This window comes from Acinonyx jubatus, chromosome E1 (genome assembly GCF_027475565.1).
Source record: "Acinonyx jubatus isolate Ajub_Pintada_27869175 chromosome E1, VMU_Ajub_asm_v1.0, whole genome shotgun sequence".
NCBI lineage: Eukaryota > Metazoa > Chordata > Mammalia > Carnivora > Felidae > Acinonyx > Acinonyx jubatus.
The window spans coordinates 45,923,173-45,950,982 of NC_069397.1; positions in this window are offsets into that span (position 1 = coordinate 45,923,173).

A 27,810-nucleotide genomic window follows, 5' to 3' on the forward strand; every position below is an offset into this window, starting at 1 on the left:
CGCTTCCTCCTTCACCCGCCCTCTTGTCTGAGGGAGCCGGGTCCTGGGGCCGCCGCCGCCACTCGTCGGCTCCGAGGGGCGGGGAGGAGACGGGAGGCGGGGCCGGAGGGGCGGGGCCTGGGCGGGCGCGCGCAGGGTGCCCGGGGCGCGGGGGCGCGGGGGCGCGGAGCCGGGGCGGGCCTGGGCTCTCTGGCGGTGGGGGGCGGTGCTCGCTGCAGCCGAGGGTCCCACACAGAACTTGGGGGGGAGAGAGGGCAAAAGAACAAAGTGGCGGCGCGGAGCTCTGTGGCACCGGGAGGGGCTTAGTGTCCTGCCTACTTAAGGCAGAGCTTTTGTCCGTGCACCGCAGATTGCATTTATTAGACGCCTACTGCGTGCAGGACGCTCAGAGAGACTGAGGCGAGCAAGGTTGGAACCGAGTCCGCTGCCCTCGGGAATTTAGCGTCGCTGGGGTGAGGAAAAAGACACTGTTCTCGTACCGAGGGCTAATGCAAATCTCCTGGGATGTTTTGCTCCTGGTACGGTAGTTGCCACCTCCATCCAGGACTCACCTGGTGAACGGGATCAGGTTACCTGCTTGCTCTGGCTCTTTTTCCAGCTGTAGTGCAAGGATAGGAGATTGATAATAATGCTTGAAAGGAGTATCAACATGATAAACCTTGGAGAGCAATGTATGAAAAGCTTTTCATACAGTACTGTATTTCGTTATCTCAGGAGGAAAAATAGAAAATGAAATGAGTGTACCTTACCCTTTGACCCTGTAATTGCACTCTTGGGAATTTAGTCTTGATATATAATAATACAGAAGATGTTCTTTGCAAAGTTCAGTTAATAACAAAAGGGGAATGAATGAGCAGCCTCCTGATGAATGATATTACATCATCCGCATCGATTTTTAAGCAGCCATTTAAATGGTAATTATGAAAATCATATAATAGCTTGAAATGAACAGTTTACAAATAAAGTTTAAAAGCAGAACAAAAGGTTGTATGCATGCAAAAGTATCTAGGACAATGAAAACGAAGAATAACTGGGGGAGATGGGAGATTTTTATATGCGCTTTGTTAGTTTTGCTTAAGGTTGTTATTAATGCAATTTTAAAATTTAGTAAAGTCTAATATATTTTAATGCTAACTCAGTGTCAGGTCATTACTTCTTTTTTAATGTTTTATTTATTTTTAAGACAGAGAGAGACAGAGCATGAGTGGGGATGGGGCATTACTTTTTTTTTAATGTTTTATTTATTTTTAAGACAGAGACCGAGCATGAGTGGGGATGGGGCAGAGAGAGAGAGACACAGAATCTGAAGCAGGCTCCAGGCTCTGACCTGTCAGCACAGAGCCCGACGTGGGGCTCGAACTCAGGAACTGTGAGATCACGACCTGAGCCGAAGTCAGACGCTCAACCGACGGAGCCACCCAGGCGCCCCAGGTTGTTACTTTTAATTTATTAGTAATGTCTCCATTCTCCAGATGAAGTACCTCCAAGAGCATCACATCAGTCTGGCTACAGCCCTACAATTAAAGTATCCAAAAAATTATATAAAGTTCTACAAGTTAGACTAGAAATTCAAAGGAGGTGAGATACCACTTCATACCTGTCAGAATGGCTAACATGAACAACTCAGGCAACAACAGATGCTGGCGAGGATGTGGAGAAAGAGGATCTCTTTTGCACTGTTGGTGGGAATGCGAACTGGTGCAGCCACTCTGGAAAACAGGAGGGAGGTTCCTCAAAAAACTAAAAACAGAACCACCCTACGACCCAGAAATTACACTACTAGGTATTTACCCAAGGGATAGAGGTATGCTGTTTCGAAGGGACACATGCACCCTTATGTTTATAGCAGCACTATCAACAATAGCCAAAGTATGGAAAGAACACAATGTCCATCGACAGATGGATGGATAAAGAAGATGTGTGATATATATAAAATGGAGCATTACCCGGCAATCAAAAAGAAAGAAATCTTGCCATTTGCAACTATGTGGATGGAACTAGAGGGCATTATGCTAAGCAAAATTAGAGAAACACAAATATCATATGAGTTCACTCATATGAGGACTTTAAGATACAAAACAGATGAACATTAAGAGACTCTTAAATATAGAGAACAAACAGAGGGTCGCTGGAGGAGTTTTGGGAGGGGGGATGGACTAAATGGGTAAGGGGCATTAAGGAATCTACTCCTGAAAATATTGTTGCACTATATGCCAAGTAACTTGGATGTAAATTAAAAAATAAATAAATGATTAAAAAATAAAATAAATTCAAAGGAGGGTACTAGAAATTCATTCAAATTCAAATACTAAGTGCCTACTATGTGCAAAGCAGTGAACAAGTTCGAGAAATGCTTCTTCGCACTACAGAAGCTCTGAAGTTACACTAATGAATTTGAACAATGGCTGCTATCACAATTTGAAAGACTGGATGGACAATGGCAATAAAATTAGCAAACTGACAGATAAATACACATTTGCCTTACTCTTATGGCACACGCTACGTTCCCAACCACCCACTAACATCGCTTGTAGCTTTGTATTATTAAGCAATAGTTAGGATTTCAGAAAATGATGGGGGAGCTGGGGAAGCTACCTTTTGTGAAGTTTAAAGCAGTATGTTCAGATATGTAAGTGACAGTGCAGAAAAGTGTACACATGCCTAATACGCAGAGGAGGACTCTGTTTAGGCTTGCCGGTGTATAAGTTTAAATCTCATCGTGTAAAACAAAAGAGTCAGATGAGAATAACACTATAAAACCGTACTGTTTAGCTAAACTTTCATTAGATTAAATTTCAGCATTCAGCATTAGGAGCATGCTTTGCTTCCTCATGGCAACACTTTTAGATAATAAGTTTGAGAAAAAAGGGAGGAAAAATAATTCTTAGGGAATTCACCCTTTTCTTTCTTCCTAAAATAGAAATCCACTTCCGACATAAGTTGTACCTAGACATGTCTGTAATGGGAATGAGGATTGCAGAAAATCTTTTCAGAGCGATCTGACTCCCTTATGACTTCTAATTTGCTCTTGGTAGAATTGTGTACCTTTTATCAAATCATTCTTCTAGGCATCTGTCTCAAGTTTACTAACTCCACCTATTTCCTACTAATAAAATAAGTCTTTTTTCCATAAATGCCACTTACTAGAAACTTGCAGTGAAAATACTATAACAGCAACTCATTAGATAGCATTTTGGCGCAAAAATTTTAAGCTCTTTTATTTACATATTTTAATCACTTAAAGTTGCACTCTTTATGATGGAATCCTAGACCGGAGGTGAAAATCTACACATGGCCATAAGAATATTTAAAACCTTTTGTTTGAAACATGTTTCTGTTTTCCAAGGCTAATGTTAAATTTGATGTGACTTTGCAAGAAAATGCTTACCATCTGTAGTTGGTATTTTTCTTCTGCTCCCGCCATTAATATATTTTTTACATAGAAGAGTTGTCTCCAGTAATAAAAAATCTGTCTGAGGTAAGGTTATGTTAATAATGGTACCCCTGTGAAGCCATTTTTTGAAGCTATTTTTGTAGCGTAAATTTTTAATTTAATACAGTTTATGCACCATGGAAAAAGCAAACGTCAAGCACTCAGCAGTTTCTACCACTGCTTAAAATTCAACTTTTTTTAATGGTTAAAATATCATGCATTTAATTTAATCTAATGTAGTATCTAGTTCTCGCTTTAACTAACAAAGCAGCTAAGCAGAACTCCCATGTACTTATAGCTGTTAACCTGACTCTCCCTCTCCCATCCCCACTCTTTTCCTCTCTGCCTTTGCCTGTCCTGGGTACTGAGAATTAGGTTTACTAAAAACCCTTGTGGGCAGTCCTGTCTTGACATGGTTTAGAATTAGGTTACGTTCCAAGCTGTTCTTTATGACCCCTTCCCTGATCCCCTCCCAGTAGACCTCGTTCCCAGTGATGGAAACTGAGGTCACACCTGGGACCTGTGTTTCTCCAGGTCTGGATTCCCCCCAGGCCACTGACTTTGCTCTTGCCTTTGATGGTAGTCCCTACCCACATCCCTTCCTGAAGGAATCTGCCCTCACCTACTGTTCTAACATAGTGTTCTACGCTCATCCCCAGAGATGCTAATTCAACGAATTAGGGTGGGGCCCATGAATTTGCATTTCTAATGCTGCTGGTGGGGAGAACCCACTTTGAGAACCACTGCCTGATATCATGAATGAGCCTGGGTGGCCCTCTTTATACTAGGTGAGCTTGGCTTCCTGGCTATGAGATGACTGATCAAGAGGCCAGTCCGATTTTATCACCTTGGAACTTGAAATGGGGACAGTGGGAGACTTAGTGGTGTGGTGCTCGGTTGACAGGTTGTAGGGCTGGCACCTGAGAAAGACATTTTAAGGTTCAAGTAGATGAATACATGAGGAAATCAGTGAGTAGAAAGAGACTAACAAAGCAGACAAACCAAAATGGGGATGAGGTTTCATAACCCCAAAGAGGGAGACAAAGAGAGTGATTATTTGACCAGAATTCCCTCTGGACTCCTGGTCCACGAGTGACTTCTTACAATTCATTTCCAAGGAATCTCACCATGCAGAACAACCATCCCACCCCTACTTAAGCAGGTTTAAATGGGTCTCTGTCCCTTGCATTCACTCTGTCTTCACTTGGAACACTTATTCCTCTTCAGGCCTGTCCTGTGCATTTCTCCAAACACCCTTGATTGTCTGCCTTGCTCCTGCCAATGTTCTTCCCCAGAAATGAGTCTCACCTACAACCCAGCCTGTGGCTTAGGATCCTACCACTCAGTGGTAGTGCTTTTAGAATCTACAGCACTCCGATACATATGGCTATCAGGCTCCTGAAATACGGCTAGTGATGTGCTGCAGACATAAAATGCCCACTGGGTTTGGAAGACTTAGTCTGGGGAAAAAAGAAGGCAAGATGTCTTAATATTTTTATATCCATGGCATTGAAAATAATATTTTGGATATATTGGGCAAAACAAAATATAGTATTAATTTGCCTATGTCTTCTTACTTTTTATTTATTTTTTAAGATTTATTTATTTATTTTGAGAGAGAGAGAGACAGAGACAGAGAGAAACAGCACCAGCAGGGAAGAGGCAGAGAGAGAATCCCAAGCAGGCTCCGTGCTGTCATTGCAGAGCCTGGAACTGGGCTCAAACTCATGAACCACGAGATCATGACCTGAGCCGAAGTCAAGAGTCAGACACTCAACCGACTGAGCCACCCAGGCACCCAGTCTTTTTACTTTTTAAACCATGACTAGTGGAAAATCTGAAACCACCAATGTGACTCTTTCTGTACTTCTACTGACCAGTGGTGAATCTAGAGGGTGATGACGATCCCACTCATCTACCTCCAGAATATTCACCACCATCTGGACTCCCCACCACCCTGCCCGGCATCTGACTTTCCCTGCTATGCTTTTTAGAGTTTATCTTACCCACCCAAGTCTCCAATCAATTTCTATAGCTAGGTCAGTTCAATAGCAACTACCTCACCCTAGTGAGAATGGGAAGATCTGGTACCAGGATCCTCTCCCTGCCCTTACCCCGCCTATCTGGTTTTGATTTCAATCGACTATCATGCAGTGTACCTAAGTCTTAAGATGGGACAGATCTTGTATGGCAGCTTCCTATGTTCAGTAGAGAAGTAGACTAGATGATCCATGTTATTGATTGGATTATTCTCCCCAAAAGATAGGTCAAAGCCCTAAACTCCATCCCCTGTATCGGTGAATATAACATTATTTGGAAATAGGGTATTTGAAGATGTAATCAAGATGAGGCCATGCAGGCGGGTCCTAATTCAATACGACTATTATCCTTACAAGACAAGGCAAATGCCATGTGAAGCCAGAGACACACGGAAAGAAGGTCATGTGACAACGAAGGCAGAGATTGGAGTGTGTAGCTGCAAGTGAACGAATACCAAGGATTGCTGGTCACCACCAGAAGCTAGGAAAGGTGGGACACCTGGGTGGCTCAGTTGGTTAAGCATCCCACTTTGGCTCAGGTCATGATCTCCCACCCATGAGTTTGAGCCCCACATTGGGCTCTGACAGCTCAGGGCCTGGAGCCTGATTCAGATTCTGTGTCTCCCTCCCTCTGCCCCTCCCCTGCTCACACTCCATCTCTCTCTCTCTCTCTCTCTCTCTCTCTCTCTCTCAAAAATAAATAAACATTAGGAAAAACATTTTTTAGAAGCTAGGAAAAGGCAAGCAAGGACTCTACCCAGAGTCTCAGAGAGAGCATAGCTTTGCTAACACCTTAATTCTGGAACTGTGAGAGAATGAATTTCTGTTGTTTTCAGCTGCTAAGCTTGTGCTACTTAATTATAGGAGCCGTAGAAAATAAATATGACTTCTAAGTTCCCTGTACACCCAATTACATTAAGTGCCATACAGGTAAAAAGGCAGATTGCACAGCTGATTTTCATTATTTATTGCATTCACAATACAGTGCTTTCAAAAAATAGAAAATCCTGTAAATCAAGGCCATTTTTATGCACCCATTTTCAAATGCCTTAAGTATACAGACTGCCCTGTTATATTGTAAATTCTGAGTTAAGAGAGAATGTCATTTGAAGAGATTGCATATTTTCCAAAGCCAATTTGGTGATTTAAGCATGGAAGTATTACAATTAAATGTTTGAAAAGTTATCTGTGCATGGTTTGCTGTAAGCTGATCTCATGAAGCAATACATCTTTTGGGGATGAGGTAGCAGCCCCAACCCCGGGGGAAAGGGAGCGGGCGCATCACTTGACTGCAACTACTTTGGACAACTGGGCAACATGAGCAGGCTCAAAAAAAAAGTCAGATCCAATCATCTTCAAAATAAGAACTGTAGTAGCTACAACACAATCCTCTAAGGGCGGGATAGGAGGAGGAGATGTGGAAATATTTGTATGATGCAGTCTTTATGGGTAATGCAGAGAATATGGGCCAGAATGAGATCAACATGGCTCATAAGCCAATGGGTCAATGTCAACCATTGCTTGAAAACCTTCAATGACTGCTTGTTGCCTCTCGACTCCAACCCAAACAGCTTTACTAACATAAAGGAATGCTCATGGTGTGTGTGTGTGTGTACTTTTAAAAAGCAGAAAACAAAAATATGGGTGAGAAATGATCCCAATCCCAACTTTTAAATAAATACGCTTATATATTCATTCATTCAAAATTATATTGACTAAGCACATACCAGGTGCTGAGCACTGTTCTTAGAGCTTGTAATCTAGTGAGAGAAGACAACCGACATATAAAATGCTAAGTGTACAAAGGGATCATCTGTTGCTTTCTAGAGAGCATTTTCAATACTTAGGTCAAATCAATCACTGTGATTCTCCAAAGTTTTGCTGAAAATGTTGAAGCAGACTTTACCTCTTTCCCACTAGACGTGAACTAGAAAGGATAGGCACTACTGGGCCATATTGTGGCCCTCAATAGCAGACACTGAGACTGGAGTCAACATAGAGGAAGAGGGGCCAAGAGATGGAGAGAATGGAATCTGATCCTGATGATCCCATTTGAACCCTGTATCCTGAAGCCATCAGGTCGCTTGGGTCAGGTTTTCAGTCGCTTGCCCGTAAGAGTCCTAACTGATCCATCCAGTGAAGCCGCATCTCTGGGGTAAAAGCTGCAATCTGCGTTATTAACTAGGCCCCCGTGTGAATAATCATTGAAGAATTGACTCCAGAACACAGGCCCGCTTAAGGTACAAAAGCGGGCAGTGGGCTAGACTTGGCTCACTGACCATGGTGCCAACCCCCGCTCTAGATCTGGAGCCATAAGTAAAGAGAACAAACAGTACCGTGCCCGAGAGGGTCAGTAGAATTCAGTAAAGTGTTTGTCCAAGATCTGTAAAATCTGAAACCATTTAACAGTTGAGGGAAAGAAGCCAGTACAATCACAAGAAGAGCTAATATTTATGGAGGGCTTACTACGGGCAAGAGGGTGTGCTAAGGGTTATCTCACTTAGGACGCTTTGGTTAGCCAGGAACAGAAAACCCTCCTCAAACAAACTTAAATGATACGAAGGATTTGTATTTCATATAACAAGTATTTCTGAGACTGGGGTGATTCCATGGTTGAAGTTCCAGTGGTTTAGTGATATGTTCAAGGACCCAGGTTCTTCCTATCTTATGCCTCTGCCTCCCTCAGGGTTTCGGCTTTGCTTTTAAGTAACTCCCTCCATGACCACAAGATGGCTACTACAGTCCCAGGCCTCCTATCCAGACCAAGTCATCTTTAGGAGAAGAAACAGATCATTTCTTCCTCCACCTGCTTCTTACAAGTGAAGAAATAAGGATACCTGGCTGGCTCAGTCGGAAGAGAATGTGTCTCTTGATCTCTGGGTTGTGAGTTCAAGCTCCAAGCTGGGTGTAGGGATTTAAGTAAATAAATAAACTTAAGGAGAGAAAAAAGTGAAGAACTATTTCCCAAAAGTCCCTCCACACTAGTATCTTCCTTCTCATTTCTCATTGGTCAGAATTTGCTTAGATGCTCACTTTTAAACTAAGCATTGGCAAGAGGAATGGAAGTTCCCAGATTAGTTAAGACTAATTAGGAATCACCTCCTCATTTAAGCCATGTAGAGAATGCAGAAAACAATACAGAGGATGCATAAATACCTGCATGCAATCAGGGTTCTGCTAGGAAGGAAGTACAGGGTGGGGGTGGGGCTGGGGGCAGGAATGGATACTGGACAAGCAACCACATGTGATATTATTAGGTGATATTCTTTTCCATGCTTTACACACTGTGAGAAAATAAAGTTCAGAGAGAGGAAAGTGACTTGCCCAAGGTCATACAGCAAATGAGTGGGAGAGACTGATTGCAAACCCAGGTCTGCAAATACATGCCCAAGACCTCGGCCACCACACTAAAGTGCTGTGGCAGAGCTGAGGATGTCAGGGAAGAGCAGGATAGCTCCAGAGTTTGCTCCAAAATCAAGAAAAATTGAGCCAGTTATTCAACCTGTGACCAGGCCTCTAGTAGTATGTACCACTTGCCTTTTGCTGTGTAAGAAGCAACCTCGTAAGTCAGTGCGTAAAACCGTAGTAACTTACTTCACTCAACATTATAGGGGTCGGCCATTTGGACTGGGCTTCTGGTCTCAGCTGGACTCACCCAAGCATCTTTGGTCAGCTGTCAATAAGCTGGCAGATCAGCTAGGGTCTCGTTAGTCCAAAACGAACTCAGGTAAGATAGTTGACCTTTTTCTCCAGCAGGCCGGCCTGGGCTTGTTTACATGGAAGCTGCTCAGAGTCCCAGGAGGGAGAGTGGAAATACGTAAAGCCTCTCAGGACGAGTTACTTTTTTTATTAGGGACTGAGCTGAAAAAGGATTTTGTTTCCATATTCCCCAGAAAGATTGAAGCTATGACGTTCTCATGCAACAGTATTATGCCCCGTTCCCATGTTTGTAGTTCAGGGAGTGTTCAATAGTTAGCCCTAGTTCGTGGCCAACATGACTTAGGCTCCCAGAGGATAAGGACTCTTAACCACAGCTGACAGATGATATTAGGGGTGGAACATAGTTTTCGTACAGAAAGTTAGAAAAGCAGCACCATGGTCAATGGATTGAGGCTGGGGTAAGACAACATGAGGCAAGCACCTGAAAAGCAAATATTTAAACCCAAACACAAAATTATATCCAGTCGACTTGTGTCCCCACCACATATACCATGTAACATTCAAGAAACCAGAGCCATATTTTCTACTATCCTGGTAAAGTAAATATAAACTAAATATAAATATAAACATTCCTGTCTCAAATATTTATTATGCCGAATCCTGTCAAACTTGAAATGAGTGGAATTCTTAATTTTTAAGTTACTGTCTTGAAAAATATCCTTTATGGGCCCCTAGGTGGCTAGCCAGTTAAGCCCTGACTTTGGCTTAGGTCATGATCTCGCAGTTCATGAGTTTGAACCCTGCGTCAGGCTCTGTGCTGACAGCTCAGAGCCTGGAGCCCACTTCAGATTCTGTGTCTCCCTCTCTGCCCCTCCTCCGTGCTCTCCTCTCTCTCTCAAAAATAAATTAAACATTAAAAAATTAATATGTGTGTGTGCGTGTGTGTGTGTGTGTATCCTTTAGAATGACTTATGTTATCTTTAGAAGGACCAAGAGGGTTTCCCCTCAAGGTCAGAACTTCCTTATTTGCAAAATTATTAAAACGTGTGGTCTAACCCATCTGAAATCACTGATGTCTTTTTTTTTGTCATTAGCAGCTTCAGTCTATAACTGTAGGCATTTAAAACATTCTGGAATTAATTTCTCAGGAAAGGAGTGAGCACAAGTAAGTTCTATTTCATCTTATGAACCCATTCAGAAATTTACAGTCTTTAGATATGAACTTACACAGCATGAAGTTTGGCCCACAGCATTTCTGAAAGTGGAATTTGGTTCATGTGAATTCTCATAGCAAAAGAGAGATTGCCAAAGCAAGCAACTTTCTCTAAATACAGGTGAAATAATATTCTTACAGAGTAAATCCTCACAATGTGAAAACATACAGAGTAAGTTCACTGAACGTTCTCTAAAATAGTTTGCCATAGAACTGAAACCCGGAAAAGTGATTTAGCTGTCAAGACTAAAGGGAATTCCTTCTCTGCCTCATAATGTGGGAGGCACAAGAAAGAACGCGGGGTAAACTGAGGTGCCCAACCCACGGCTGAGTGGACTGAATGAAGATCTGTTGGCTTGAGGGATCTCAACTTTAACAAGCTTGAGAAAAAACACGGATATAGAAAATGGTCGGGGCACCTGGGTAGTTCAGTTAAGTGACTGACTTCAGCTCAGGTCATGATCTCAAGGTTCATGAGTTCAAGCCCTGCATCTGGCTCTTTGCTGTTAGCCCAGAGACTGCTTAGGGTCTCTCTCTCTCTCTCTCTCTCTCTCTCTCTCTCTCTGTGCCCCTCCCCTGCTTGCACTTTCACTCTCTCAAAAATAAATAAACTTAAAAAAAAAAGAAAATGGTAGAAAATGCTCATGGATATTAATACAGAAAATATACAGATAGAAATATAGAAAATGAAAACTAAAGCTATCTACTATACTGCATAATGTTCGTTGTTAATTTTCTTGTTGAAAACAGCAGTTTCTAATGTGCCATTTGTGATTATATTATAGCTAAGCAATCTATAATATATTCAATTAATAGAACGCCATAAGGGTCGGTAAAGACACCAAGTAGGTAAACTATATTAATGCATTTAAATGTGTATTTGTAATAAAGTTAAGTTTAAAAACTGTTTAAAAACTTGAGGTAGGCATCATCAAGAAGTTCATATTAACAGAGAGGTTAAGAACACCTGATCTAATGCAGTGATCCTATTTAGAATAAAAAGTTTTGGGGCACCTGGGTGGCTCAGTCAGTTGAGCGTCCGACTTCAGCTCGGGTCATGGTTTTGCGGTCTGTGAGTTCGAGCCCCGTGTCCGGCTCTGTGCTGACAGCTCGGGGCCTGGAGCCTGCTTCGGATTCTGTGTCTCCCTCTCTCTCTGCCCTTAACCCGCTCGCACTCTGTGTGTGTGTGTGTCTCTCTCTCTCAAAAATAAATAAACATTAAAAAAAACTAGAATAAAAAGTTTGTATTCCAGCAAGAAAATTTTAACTCTCACTATCTAACCATAGAGGAGAAGTTAAATAAATTATACATCCATTAAAAACTACACTGTAGATATATATTCATTATACATAAGATATATAAGATAAGATATACATAAGATATACATAAGATATATAAGGGTGCCTGGGTGGCGCAGTCGGTTAAGCGTCCGACTTCAGCCAGGTCACGATCTCGCCGTCCGTGAGTTCGAGCCCCGCGTCGGGCTCTGGGCTGATGGCTCAGAGCCTGGAGCCTGTTTCCGATTCTGTGTCTCCCTCTCTCTCTGCCCCTCCCCCGTTCATGCTCTGTCTCTCTCTGTCCCAAAAATAAATAAACGTTAAAAAAAATTTTTAAAAAAAAGATATATATATATAAGACATACATAAGATATATAAGATAAGATATATATAAAATTACATCCATTAAAACTATATTGTAGATATATATTCATTATACATAAGATATATAGCATATGTAATATGTAAATATCAAGTATTGATAATATGTATATTTTTGACATAGAAAATGCTTCTAATATATTAAGTGGAAAAAATTTATAATACACTATTAATGTGTAACTTCATTTCTTAACAAAAAATGTAATTTATATGCAGATTTAAAGATCTTAAAAGAAACATATCAAAATGTAACTTGAGGTTATTTCTAGATAATGGGAATTTCTATTTCTTCTTCTTTTACACATTTGTATTTTCCACTTTTTTTTCTACAATGAACATCTATTACTCAGTAATAAAACAGTTAAAATATTGGGTTTTAGGGGCACCTGACTAGCTCAGTCAGTAGAGATGCAACTCTTGATCTCGGGGATGTAAGTTCGAGCCCATGTTGGGTGTAGAGACTACTTAAAAATTTTTTTAAAAATCTTTAAAAAAATAAAATAAAATACTGGATTTTAGCAAGATAAAAATATGCAAATAAAAAAGAATGGAGGAGGGGCTCCTGAGTGGCTCAGTTGGTTAAGCATCTGCTCTTGACCTCGGCTCAGGTCTTGATCTCAGGGATGTGAATTTAAGCCCTGCCTTGGGCTCCATGCTAGGCACGGAGCCTACTTAAAAAGAAAAAAAAAAAAAAAAAAAAAAAAAGAACGAAAGAAATGTCAACAACGGATGCCAGTAGATGATGCCATCAAATGGGACTTTCATATTCTTCTTTAACTTTAATGTTTTCTAAATTTTCCACAAAAAAAGCAGCATTTATTAAAATCATGACATATATCATTAGTATTGCATCATACTAGCACATATTATATCACTCCCTATTGGATGTGAAAGGGGAAAGGAAATGGTTACACAGGAGAAAGTTCACTTCAATAAACTAAAAATAAAAATTTCTGGGGTGCCTGGGTGGCTCAGTCAGTTGAGCATCTGACTTCGGCTCAGGTCATGATCTCACGGTGCTTGAGTTCAAGCCCCGCATCAGGCTCTGTGCTGACAGCTCAGAGTCTGGAACCTGCTTCATGTTCTGTGTCTCCCTCTCTCTCTGCCCCTTCCTCACTCATGCTATCTCTCTCTCTCTCTCTCTCAAAAATAAACAAACATTAAAAAAAATTCTGCATGATCATTAACTGTTATATAAGTAAATAAAAGTATAGATTCTTTCTTCAGAAATGTCTGATTGTCAATAACGAGATTCCAAAATAAAGCTGAAAAAGGTGTAATTTGCAAATATCAGTGACACCTTTATATTGGTCCAAATGGTGGTGGGATCCCTGACTCAACACCGCCCCCTTCCTGTGGTCGTAGCATCTTTTCTCTGAGACGAGGACAGCTCTATGCCAAATTCAGGCGAGAAAATCCAAGCTTAACAAGAGTCCCTTGGGTTACTTCGGTTCAAAGAGTCCATTGCTCAAGTCAAAGTTGATGAAGATGCGAACCAACAGCAGTCCATGTGGAAATGACTTCAGGCTCTTAGCTGACAATGGGCTCAGCATGAGTCATTCCAGTAACATGGGCTCTTAGCTGAATTCCTAACAGAATTCTACTGGAGATGAAGGTCATGATGGTACCCTTCTACCTGCAGCCCATCAGCCTAGACGATAAGCAATACTTTCAGTTCTGGGAGCTGCACTGTAAAAGGGACAAGGGAGACAGAAATCAAGTTGCTGAGGGATTTTATGTCATAGCCCATGTGGAATATTTGGAAGAGCAGAGAAAGAAAACTCAGAGGAACTCATCAGTTGCCTTAAAATAACTGAAAAACCTTCACATTCAGGTAAATTAATCTTGTTCTCTGTGGTTTTGCAGGGTGTAGCTGGGACTAGAATTCCATTGAGACAGAACTTGAGACAGGAGGAAAGCTTTTTGAAACTTGAATTGGCAAATGATATGCTGGCCATGGAAGTGCTTCTCAAAGCACAGACTTCAAGGGAGCCCATTGAAGATCTCGGGGCCAACCCAGACCTACTAAATCAGAACCTGACGTTCAAAAAGATGCCCAGGCAACTCACATGCACATTCATGTCATAGGTCACACTGGTCCAGACTGCCCATCTGGAGAGGGAATAAATGCCCTGTTCCCCTGGAGAGAATTCCAAGGCTGGGCTGCCCTCATTCAGCAGACTGTAGAGAACTCAAAAACTGCGAGATTGTCTGAGAAAGACTGTTGAGTAAGAGTGTTTATTGAAGTACAGTTTTAATTAGGAAAAAAATTTTTAATCTAAATCTGGTAAAAATAAAAAAAAAACTGTAATAAAATATTATGCAGCCAAGGTGCCTGGGTCCAACTCAGCTCAGGTCCTGATCTCATGGTTTGCAGGTTCAAGCCCTCCATCGGGCTCTGGGCTGAGAGTGCAGAGCCTGCTTAGGATTCTCTCTCTCTCTGCCCCTCCCCAACTTGCAAGTGTGTGTGTGTGCACGCGCGTGCACGCATTTTCTCTCCTCAATAAATAAATAAACTTTAAAAAATATGCTGGGACACCTGGGTGGCTCAGTCGGTTAAGTGTCTGGCTCTTGACTTGGGCTCGGGTCATGATCTCACGGTTGGTGGGTTTGAACTCTACATCAGGCTCTGTACTGGCAGTGGGGAGCCTGCTTGGGATTCTCTCTCTCACTCTCTCTCCCTCTCTCTCTGCCCCTCCCAGCTCACATGCTCTGTCTTTCAAAATAAATAAACTTAAATACAAAACATATTATGGAGCCATTAAAAAATGATATTTTAGATTAATGTTTAAGGATGTTAAAGATGTTCATAATACAGGGAGCCTGGGTGGCTCAGTCAGTTAAGTGTCTGACTCTTGATCTTAGCTCAGGTCTTGATCTCAGGGTCATGAGTTCAAGCCCCATATTGAGCTCTGTGTTGACAGCTCAGAGCCTGAAGCCTGCTCTGTGCTGGGTGTGAAGTCTACTTTAAAAAATGTCCAGGGGCGCCTGGGTGGCTCAGTCAGTTAAGCATCATGACTTCAGTTCAGGTCATGATCTCATGGTTCATGGGTTCAAGCCCCATATAGAACTCTGTGCTGACAGCTCAGAGCCTGAAGCCTGCTTTGTATTCTGTGTCTCCTTCTCTCTCTGCCCCTCCCTCACTTGCACTCTCTCTCTCTCTCTCAAAAATAAATAAACATTAAGAAAAAAAATTTTTAATGTTCGTAATATACTAGGGGAAGCTAAATTACAAAATATAATATGCATATATTTACCGTGTATATTTAGCATCCACTTAAAAATAATTATGAAAAACTTAAAATATATAATAAAAATGTTATCAAGTTATCAAGTCTATGGAGACTGTTTTTTAAAATGCTTATAATAAAAGTAATCATTGCTTGTTGTGCAATATGGAAAATGGTCAATATTACAAAGCAGAAACTAAAATAATTTATTATCTACCACCCAAAGATAACCATTGTTATTATTTTTGTATATTTCCTTTTATTCCTTATTCTATACAAATTTATGCCTTTTAAATAACACTTTTTTGGATTATAAAAGTAATACATGTTTAATATAGAGAATTTGGAAAATAAGAAAAGTCCAACAGAAAATTTTAAATCTTTTTTTTTTTTAAGTTTATTTATTTTGAGAGAGAGAGAGCACGAACAAGCACAGGAGGGACAGAAAGAGAGGGAGAGAGAGAATCTCAAGTAGGCGCCACACTGTCAGCACAGAGCCGGATGCGGGGCCCGATTCCACCAACCATGAGATCATGACCAAAGCCGAAATCAAGAGTTGGAGGCTTAACTGACTGAGTCACCCAGGCGCCCCAAACAGAGAAAATTTTAAATATTCAGATATAATAACTACTGACATTTCTATCCAACTTGTGTTTTTATGCATCAATGTAAAAAATTGTTTTAAACAAGTTGGGATTATATGGTAAAATCAATTTTATATCTAGATTTTTCACTTATCATGAGACTGTTTCCATATCATTAAATGTTGTTTGAACACAAACTGGGTGACTAGAAAGTATTTTGTGCTGTAAATATCATTGATTTATTGCCCATTTTCTTTCTTTTTTTTTTTTAATGTTTATTTTTGAGAGAGACAGAGACAGAATGCGAGTGGGTTGGGGCAGAGAAAGAGGGAGACACAGAAGCAGAAGCAGGCTCCAGGCTCTGAGCCGTCAGCACAGAGCCTGACGTGGGGCTCAAACTCACAAGCCGTGAGATCATGACCTGAGCCGAAGTCGGACGCTCAACCGACTGAGCCACCCAGGCACCCCTATTGCCCATTTTCGTAGTGAGGAATATTTTTGTTTCCAGTTTTTCACTATTTAGAGCTATAAAAGTACTCTTGCTCATAAATCCCTGTTTACCTGATTAGAATGAGAGGCAGAATTGGGATTATCTTGAAGTCAAAGGCCATGAACTCTTTTGGGGTACCATCTTGTTTTGGAATCCTGAAAAGATCTCACCACATGCCCACAAGTCTTGCTTTTCCTAAAAGCTAACAGGATAGACTGGCAATTGTCTGGACTCAAATTTTCTTGGAAGCGACATTTTTCCCCAAAGACATACACAATCAATTTCTTCCATACCTGTTTGCTTATTCTGATACACTCCTTTGTTTTTTTCTTAAGTAGGCTTCACACCTGCACACAGCCCAAAGTTGGGCTTGAACTCACGACTCTGAGATCAAGACCTGAGCTAAGAGTCAATCATTTAACTGACTGAACCACCCAGGGGCCCCTGATACATTATTTTTTCATGGATCAATTTTGGCAATTCATATTTCTTAGAAAAAATGTTCACTTCATCAAGAATTGGAGATTTACTAGAATCGACTTGAACATGATATATTTTAATTTTTAAGGGGTTTATTCCCATCTGATATTATACTCTCGTTCTCATTTCTAACTCTGGTTATTATGGGGGGGGGGGTTGGTGTTTGTTTGTTTGTTTGCTTTTCTTAATGAGACAACCAGATTAGTTTGGTGTTTCAAAGAATCAGCCCTTAAATTAAAAAAATTTTTTTTTTTATTTTGAGAGAGACAGGGATAGAAAGCAAACAGGGGAGGGGCAGACAGAGAGGGAGAGAGAGAATCCCAAGCAGGCTCCACACTCTCATCATGGAGCGCCATTTGGGGCTCAAACCCACAAACCGTGAGATCATGACCTGACCTTAACCGACTGAGCCACCCAGGCGCCCCAGCCCTTTAATTTTTTGCCAATTCAACTTTATTTCTATTATTTTTTTTATTATTTCCTTCAGAGAATAACTTCCCAGTAACAAAACAATAAAAGTAATTACAAAAGGAAAAAATTATGCATTGGACCTTATAAAATTATTTTTTTCAGTTATGCATTCCCATGAAAAATTAACATAAGAGCAAAAGAAACAGACTGTACTCTGTTCCCAAATGTGATTAGGAAATTTTAATATTTTTTATTATGCACATAACTTAAATTCACAAGAAAAAACCCCAATCACCCGAAAGGTTAATGGGCAAACTATTTGCACATACAGCTCACAAAGACATATTATTTCCAAAAAAGTTTTAATTATTCAAATATTAAAATATTTCTCATATATAAAGCAGAAAAATATAACAACAAAGAAACAACCTCATATTAGGGTTTCAGAGAACCCATTGCCTTTTTTGAAATAATAGTCCTTATTTTAAAAAATAATAATAATAGCCCTTGTTGAGGTATAATTCACATACAATCCATCCTTTTCTAGTGGGCAATTCGGCGGGTTCTAGCATATTCAGCGTTGTACAACCATATCATTATCTAATTTCAGAACATTTTCACCACCTCAGAAAGAAACACTGCACTCATTGGCAGGCACGTCCTACCCTTTTCTCCCCCAGCCAGGGACAGCCACCAATCTGCTTTCTGCCTCTATAGATTTGCTTTTTGCGCGCATTTCAAATAAATGGATGTACAATATGCGGTCTTCCGTGACTGGCTTCTTTCACTTAACATGATGTTTCCAAAGTTCATCCATGTTGCAGCACGTGTCAGGGCTTCAGTCCTTTTCATTGTTGAATAGTATTCCACCTTAGGGACGTAACACATTTTGTCTATCCATTCATCATCTGGTGGGCATTTGGAATGCTTCCACTCTTCCCTGGTGACGAACGTTCACGTGGAAGTTTTCACGTGGAATAACTCATTGTCTTTTACATGGCTGGAAATCTGTAAACTGGATGTAACCCTTTGACAAAGTCATACGTAAAATGTCCGTACCTTTTAACTGCATAACCCTGCTTCTCAGAATCTGATTTAAGCAAATAAATTATGTCTAATATAAATAAATAATATGCAAGGTGGGAAAGCCCCAAGTAGGAAGTTGCTGTTCATGATATTATTTAAACGTAGCCAATTTGTCGTGTTTCTCCAGCATCAGGTACAAAAATAAGAACTTATCTTCTTTAAAATTGAAATGACCGAAGACACGTTGCTGTCTTTTCTCCCAAGAGTCTTTTCCCAAGAGAAAATCGATCGGTCGCCAAAGGGTCCCATCTCCGCCACGGTTGCTGGGGTGGCTCTCCCGCAGGGTCACTGTTGGAAGGGGGCTGTTGGACACTTGGTACAGGCGGGCCACCCTTGCTCATTTCCACAAGAGGTCTGGGTACCAGCCTCCCCGCACCTCTGTGGCCCACCCTGGCGAGTTCGTCCTCCAGCCCCCCGTGTCCTTCAAATGAACTCAGTGAAGAGCAGCTCAGCGAGATTCTAATCCCACTAAGCCTCATTAAGGACAGATTTGCCCACCCCTCCCCAACAACTTATGAGCTGTACCTTCTAAGGATTTTTGGTGGAGTTGCCTCACATTCCACATTCTGGAATCCTCCAGAGTATGGGGTGCCCTTTGCCTTATATCTACCTAACCACAAGGAGACACTCCTAAAGGCCTTCCTAAAGATCAGCCCCGCTGCTGACAGCTTCTGTTTTAATTTTTAAACAGTACATGGTATTTTTGGTCCTTGGGTGGCTCAGTCGGTGAAGCGTCCAACTTTGACTCAGGTCATGATCTCACGGTTCGTGGGTTTGAGCCCTGTGTCGAACTCTGTGCCGACAGCTCACAGCCTGGAGCCTTCTTGGGATTCTATCTCCTTCTCTCTTTCTCTCTCTGCCCCTCCCCCACTAGCGCTCTGTCTCTCTGCCTCTCAAATGTGAATAAATGTTAAAGACAATTTTTTTTAAGTAAGTGGTGTTTATTTTTCTGTGAAGAGGAAATAAATTCCACGCAAAAATCTAAAAATACAGGGGCGCCAGGGTGGCTTAGTTGGTTAAGCCTCCGGCATTAGCTCAGGTCATGATCACATGGTTCGTGGGTTTGAGCCCCGCGTTGGGCTCTGTGCTGACAGCTCAGAGCCTGGAGCCAGCTTCACGTTCTGTGTCTCCCTCTCTCTCTGCCCCTCCCCTGTTCGCGCTCTGTTTCTGTCTCTCAAAAAAAAAAAACATTAAAAATTTTTTTAAATTAAAGAAATCAACAAATACAAAGGGGTACACCATGAAAAGGCATTCTCCATTCCTGTCCCCGCTTAGGGACGATATTAGAGACAAGCCAGCATTACATTATGGAAATTGATAATATGTAATCTTTTTTCACACCTTGTTTTGATTACCATCTGTATCAGTGCACAATTTGGATATATCATAACTGATTTAACCAATCCCTTATTAGGTTGTTTTCAATCTTTTGCTAATCAATCAACCATGCAGCAAAAATACCCTTAGAAGGGTAAACTGGTTCTGTACCCAAATTCCAATGTGTAGAGGAGAGTTTTCCCCCCACAGTACCAAGCAATGCTTAGATACCAGCTGAATGAATACCCTACAATTCAGTTCAATTCTGATACTATCTACCTGGAGATAGCATGAGAGCCCACAGGGTCAGGGCTCGGTCCCAAGAGACTACCTCCCACTTTCACAGGCCATCCAAGTCCACATTGACACCTGTGTTTCTGACCCACTGGCTATAGATCAGAGGTCCCAATGACCCCATCCTTCTTCGGTTCCATTCATTTGCTAGAGTGGCTCACAGAGATCAGAGAAATATTTTACTCACTAGATCACCAGTTTCCGTGAGATCATGACCTGAGCCGAAGTCGAATGCTCAACCGACTGAGCCACCCAGGTGCCCCGATCACCAGTTAATTTTAAAAGAATATAATTCAGGAACAGTCAGATAGCAGAGATGCGTGGGGCAGGGGGATAGGGAAAGTGGGCAGAGCTTTCATGCCCTCTCCAGGTGTACCACTCTCCCTAATCTCCAAGTGTTCACCAACCCAGAAGCTCTCCAGACCCTCTCCTTTTGGGTTCCTATGGAAGATTCGTTACAAAGGCACGACTAATTAAATCATTGGCCGTTAGTACTTGAACTCAGTCTCCAGCTCTGCTGCAGGAGGTCCCCTGCAGTGGGACTGAGCATTCTAACCCTCTAATCACACAGTTGGGTCTCTGGGCAGCCAGCCCCCATTCTTAGGTGCGGTCCAAAAAGTCACCCTGTTAACATAACAAAAGATACCTTTCCCTCTCTCACCACTTAGGAAATTCCAAGGGTTTAGGGAGCTCTGTGCCTGAACTAAGATCAAATGTATATTTCTTACTGTAAATCACAATATCACAAAGGGGCATCATTGCTCATGATAAATTAATGAATTAAAGGGTAAACATACTTTAAATTTTAGTAGATATCACCAATCCACTCTCCGTAGAAATTTAATAACCCATCTAAGAACAGTACACCTGACACTCAAGCCCAGGTTCCCTAAGTCCAAATTCAGGCTCTTGGTCACTGAGCTGAACTGCCCTTTCAGTCTCTCCCAAACTGAAAAATCAAGACTGTTATTACCCAGGTAGTTTTTCTATGAATCGGTCATCCAATGGAAGAAAGTGAACATTTTTTTTCATATATTTAAGAATGATTTGTGTTTCCTTTCTGTGAATTGTCTGCACATAGTCTTTGCCCATTTTTCCACTAGATTATTGGCTGGTTTCCTTACCAGTTTGTGGGAACTCTTAATATATTAGGGAAATTAATCCTTTCTATATGTGGAATTAAAAATATATTTCCCAGTTCGTCATTTGTCTTTTGACTCCATGTATAATGGTCTCTGCCTTGAAGAAATTCGAGTTTTATATAATCATATTTATCCATGTTTTATTTTATGGATTCCAGACTTCATTTCATTCTTGGACAAAATTTCCACTTAGGAAATAATAAAAAATTCTCCAATGGATTTTTCAAGTACTTTTATAGTTTCTTTCTTTTCTTTTCTCTCTTTCCCTTTCTTTTCTTTCTTTCTTTCTTTCTTTCTTTCTTTCTTTCTTTCTTTCTTTCTTTCTTTCTTTCTTTCTTGACATCTAAATATTTGGTGCATTTGGAATTTATCCTAGTTAAAGAAATGGATCCAAGTTTTCCCCTTCCCCACCTCACATGGCCACTCAGTTATCCCCAACACTATTTTGAAAGACTATCTATATTTTCCCATTAATTTATACACTCTTATGATAAATTTCACTGACAACATTCAAATAATAGCTTTTTCTGGTTAAAAAAAAAACTACTAGGTGTAGATACCCCACTTTATTGCCCCTCCCCACTACATGTATGAATCAATACCAGAAACATCTTAAATATTTGGCAACAGGGACCGACAATAGTATTCTGCTTAAAGTGTATTCTTGTAAATCTCCCTGATGGACATGTGTACAACCTTTAAAGAAATGATTATAAAGATTATGTCAAAATGCAGGGGAAATGCTTTTGATGCAAAAGTTAAGTGAAAAAGGAAGGATATAAACTTTATGCAAACCAAGAACATGACCACAGTCTGAAAACATGCATAGCAAGGAATCACATGAGCAGCACACCAGAATCATAACATGGTTTTGTTGGCATGAGAGACGAGAGAGTTCCCCCACCTTTTTTACCTCCGGATTTTCTGCGACGTGGTGCTATCAGTATAATGTTCCAATTTACTTTTTAATAATGGCAGATTGTCCCTCTGGGTTTTTCTCCTGTGCCTCAGGAGACCTCACTAAAATGATAGCAAAGATTACGAACCTACAAAGACAAAAAAAAAGGAGGTGGGGAGAAAAAGATCTCACGGTTGAAAAATTCCGACACGTTTTTGGGAGAGAGTCTGCGGATTGAGGAGTGGTAACAGACACCACAGGGCTGTGAAGGAAGCGACCAGAAGGCTCTGGGTGGGGTGGTGATTAAAGTAAAACAGGTCACTTGTGGACAGGACTCCAGACTCCCCTCCTGGGAGACACTGCTGACTCACCGTGTGTGCCCTCCAGCCAAGACACTTAGAAGTGCTCTGGCCTCTGCTCCCAACGAAACAAGGAACACTGTGTTTAACATCCCCAGCTTCCACTTGGGGCTGTGGGGAGGTTAATTACTGTTTGAAAAGGTATGTGAACCGGTGGGATAAAAGACCCGACAGGCAGAAGGAGGGTTATTACCAGTCCTGTAGCCCTGTAAATCCTGTGATTCTCTCGTCCACCCAAGAGACCAGCACCCCGGGTTCAGAGCTGGGCAGCCACAGGTGCAGCCTAATATGCAGGCTTTGGCCAAACGCTCACATCACTTGAAGAACAGGGCAGAGATGGCCACTGGTAAAGGGATGAATAGTGCGAAACTCCCAGCTAGGACACCAGCCCAGGCCTCGCCTTGGGCGGCTTCTTTCCTTCTTTTTCTCTTTCTCTCTTTCAATTAAAAAAAAATTTTTTTTAATTTTTTAAAATAATTTTTAATTGTCTCAAAGAGAGAGAGAGAGAGCATGAGCAGGGGAAGGGGGCAGAGGGAGAGAGAGAGGTAGAGAGAATCTTAAGCAGGCGCAAGCTCAGTGCAGAGCCCGATGTGGGGCTCCATCCCACGACTCTGGGATCATGACCTGAGCCAAAATCAAGAGTCGCTCAACCGACTGAGCCATCCAGGTGCCCCGCAGCTACTTTTTTTTTTTTTAATGTTTATTTTTTTTATTTTGAGAGAGACAAAGCAACAGCGGGGGAGGGGGAGGAGCGGAGAGAGAGGGAGAATCCCAAGCAGGCTCCACACAGTCTGCACAGAGCCCGACATGGAACTTGGACTCACAAAATTGTGAGATCATGACCTGAGTCAAAATCAAGGGTCGTGGGGTGCCTGGGTGGCTCAGTCGGTTAAGCGTCCGACTTCGGCTCAGGTCATGATCTCGCAGTCCGTGAGTTCGAGCCCCACGTCGGGCTCTGTGCTGACAGCTCAGAGCCTGGAGCCTGCTTCGGATTCTGTGTCTCCCTCTCTCCCTGACCCTCCCCCGTTCATGCTCTGTCTCTGTCTCAAAAATAAATAAACATTAAAAAAAATAAAAAAAAAAATCAAGGGTCGAAGCTCAACTGACTGAGCCACCCAGGCGCCCACTGCCGCTACTTTCTGTAGAACGAATGACATGTCCTCCTTGGTCCCCTGTTTAGGCGCCTTGCCTTTGGCTCTCATCTAGAGCCCCTTGTTGCCCTGCCTTGCTCCTACTCATCAAAGCAAATCCCGTCTCCACATACCAGGAGCTCTGATGCCCTAGACTTACTGCTCAGAATCCGATGGTCTTGTCAAGATGTGGAAATGTGGTACAATTTAGTGAGCTCTCATCAAGTGATGGTGTTGGCAGTTACACACACACACACACACACACACACACACACACACACACACCTGATTTCAAGAACTTGCTGGTAGGTTTGGATCCAGTCTCTTTTCTATGGCTTGGAAATTGATGGGGCTAAAACTATTCATTCATTCATTCATTCATTCATTCATTCAATTAATTGTCTTCATTCTTTCTTTGAGAGGGTAAATTTCTAAGCTCAGAAATGTAGCTTTAAAGACCGCAATAACCACTTGCGGAAAATTTACGCTATAGGTCAGTCCCTGTCCTACACCCTATAAAAGTACAAAGAAACACAACTCCTACCTCAGAGCTAGCTAGACTCTTTATGCTCCTTTTAAAGATCTAAGCCACTCTTTCCTCCATGAGAACAGGAATAATGTCTGTCTTATTTACTGCTGCCTATTGCATTCATCCCTCCAGTAAATATTTACCGAGCACCTACTACGCGCCAGGCCCCAATTCACGCACTGAAGATACGACGGTAAACCACGTACCGATTCTCTTGGAGCTTAGATTCTAGTAATAGAGACAGACAACAAATCAATGAGCAAACAAACACATAATATGCAGAGCAGTGGTTACATATTTGCACAAGATTAAAAAGAGCAAGGGGACAAGAGTGGTGGAGGATGTTATTTCACATAGGTTTATCAGGCGAGATTTCTCTGATAAGAGGAAGTTCCAGCAGAGACTTGAATTAGGTGAGGGAGTAAGCTACGTGGATATCTGGGAACAGATGGATCTGTAAGTACAAAATCCTCAAGGAAGGAAAGACCAACAATGGTGTATCAGTGAACCATGAGAGAAGGGTCACAAGAGTGGGGTGAGCAAAGTTGGGGTGCAGCCAGAAATAGGGGTGGGGCAGAGGGAGTGCCATTATCACGTAAGGCCTTTTCGCTGAGGACTTTGTATAAGATTTTTATGGAACTACAACACGCGTAGAGAAATGTACACGAGTCATAAATGTACAACTCCGTGAATTTTCACCGCCTGGACCCACCCATTTAAACCACCAACCTGCCTGAGCTGTAGAACATTGCCAGCAACCCTAAAGCCTCTCTCCTGCCTCTTTTGTCATTATCCCCCAAGGATAAAACCATTATTTCAACTTCTGTTATCGTGGATTCGTTTTGCCTGGTTTCAAACTTCATGCAAATGGAATCATACAGTATTAACCTTTGATGTCTGGCTTTATTTGCTGAATGTTATGTTTGGGCATTTGTCCATGTAGCTATGGATGGTCATGGTTCATTTTCTTCATTAGTGAGTAGTATTGACCATATACATATACCACAGTGTGTCTTTCTATTCTACCATTGATCAACATTTGGACTGCTTCCAATTGGGGGCTATTTCAAATAATACTGCTATGAGGATTTTTTGTGTGTGTGTGTGTGTCTTTCAGAACACATGAGTATGCATTTCAGTTAAGTAAATATTGAGGGGTGGGATTACCGGGCATAGCTTTTGCTTTGATGAATACCCAAACTGTCTTCAAACTTTGCTTTTTAATCTGAATGAAAAGGGAAATCATTTGAAGGTTCAAAGTAGAGAAATCACATAATCTGACCTATATCTTTAAAGAAATTTATAATAGAAATTTTTAAAGATTATATATTTTTAAGTTTATATAGATTTTTGAGAGAGAGAGAGCGGGGTGGGAGGGAGGGGGACAGAGAGAGAGAGAGAGAGGAGAGAATCCTAAGCAGAGTCCACACTCCCCAAGACTGACAGAGCTACCCAAGTACCCCAAAGATAACATTTTTTAAACGTTCACCATATGAAATAAAACCCAAGCTGACCAGTGCCAGCATTAAAAGCATGAGCCCAGGGGCACCCGTGTGGCTCAGTTGGTTGAGCATCCAACTCTTGATTTCAGCTCAGGTCATGATCTCACTGTTGTGGGATCAAGCCCCATGTCAGGCTCCACGCTGAGCATGGAGCCTGCTTAAGATTGTCTCTCTCCCTCTCTCTCTGCCCCTCCCCTCCCCTCCCTCGAAGAAGAAGAAGAAGAAGAAGAAGAAGAAGAAGAAGAAGAAGAAGAGGAGGAGGAGGAGGAAGAGGAGGAGGAGGAAGAAAAACAAGAAAAAGCATGAGTCCAAATCTGTATCTCTAGCCAGAACCTCTACTGTGAACCACAGACTCATGTCTCCAAAGCCTACTTGACAACACATGGATGTCTAATGGGCATCTCAAACTCTCTATGGCCAAAACCCAGCTCCTGATCTGCCCTGGGCCAGCCCCTCCTATAGGTTTCCCTTTCTTAATCACTAGCAGCTCCATTGTTCCATTCACTTGGGCTGAAAACCCTATTGGTGTCATCTTTTTTTTTTCCTTGTATTTTTTCACACCCCATATCCTGTGTATCAGCACATCCTGTGAGCTCTATCTTCAGAATATTCTGGAATCACTGCTCACCGCACCCCTGGCCACTACCTGTCTAGGCCACCATTATCTCTCCCCTAGACTATTGCGGTCCCCTCCTCAGTGGTCTCCCACCTTCCACATCTGTCCTTACCTTCTTTAGGCTACTCTCCATGCGGCTTCCTAAGGGAATCCTGTTGGGACATAAATGAGATCCGGTCATTCGCTATTAAAACTCTCCTGTATCACAGGGTGAATACCAAAGTCCATGCTACCACTCACAGCGTGGAATGTCTCCTTTTAGCCTGACTCTCACTCCTGTGCCTCTCCTCTTCTTATTCTGCTCCAGCCACACTGGCTTTTCTCTTGTTCCCCAAGAAGTCCAGGCACACTGCTACCTCAGGGTCTTTGCACTTGCTGTCCCCGCTGCCTACAATGCTTTTGCCCCTACTGCTGGCTTCCTTGCCTCCTTCAAGTCTTATTTTCAGGATTTCCTTTCCCAGCAAGGACTTCCCCAGCCACCTTGCTGAACCTTTCACACTTCCCTCCATACCCCGCGTTTCGTATTTGCTTTCCCAGCTTTGTGTTCTCTGCGTAGCATTTATCATTATCTTACACGCCATAATTTTTTATCTTGTTTATCAGCTGTCCCTCCCAGTGGAACGTAACTGCTAGGAGGACATTGATTTTTATGTTCTGTTTACCTCCGTAGCCCAGCATCTAGAATGGCGCTTGGCACACAGTAGGTGCTCCATAAATATTTATTGCATGAATGAGTGAATGGATGGATGGATCCTTGCCCTAGATCCTTTCCCGATTACCTGTGCCTGAGAAGCTGGTGGCGAATCAACAGTAGTCTCTAAGCACCTCTTGTAAGTTGGAGTTGCCAATAGAAACACGCTCTTCTGTATGCTCCCTTCCTGGCGTGCAGGGACCTGGGAAAAGCGGAGATGCTGATTGATATCTCTGACTGGGAAGGAAGATGGGATTAGGTGCTAGAAATTAGAGGAAGGATGTCTCCGCCCGTCTGCTCCCAGCAGCAGAGGCTGTGATCTGCCTGGCAAGTCGCCTGCTCCCAGAAACAGGATGTGTCCAGAGAGGAAGTGACTGCAGACATAGTTCGGGGGGGAAAATGCCCTGTGCCTGAGACAGAACACTTGAGGCTAGTCATTCTGGAGCCTTCCAAGGGTCCATTCCTGGGGGATGAGTAAATTCCGCTCCACGGTCTCTCAGTGACTCACTCTGTATCTCGGGGAATTCACGGCCCATCCCTAAGACAGGGCGAACAGGTGTTTCCTCCTCTGGGGTTCCCAGCTTGGGCCACTGGGGGCTGAAGGAGAGGCAAGGCCCGTGCCAAGCCCACAGCCAGCTCGGGTGGGCTACAAGATTAACCTGCTTCCGTGCCGGTGTCTTCCTGGGAATGATGTGGATGAGGAGGTAGCATTGGCAAGGCAGCAGGGTCTTGGTGCTGTGACTGCCACTGCCGGGAGGAACAACTCCGTGCCGGAGACCGAAAAGAGCACGCGAGTTTCGGGCTCTGCAGAAACTGTCAGAGGGAGCAGCTTTTTAGCAAAACATTTCACCAGTCTTGTTGTCTTCCTTGATTCGAGATCAGAGTTTTGATGGTGCAAAAGGTCATCACCCGGGGTCTCTGGGAAACCTGCTCTCTCCCCCTTCCCCAAGAGTGGGCAAGAAAACAAGCTGAGCCTGACCGAGCCCTGGGACCTCACGCTCAGGCGCCCAGCAGAGGGATCTCCCTGCTTTCATAAGGCGGTCCCGC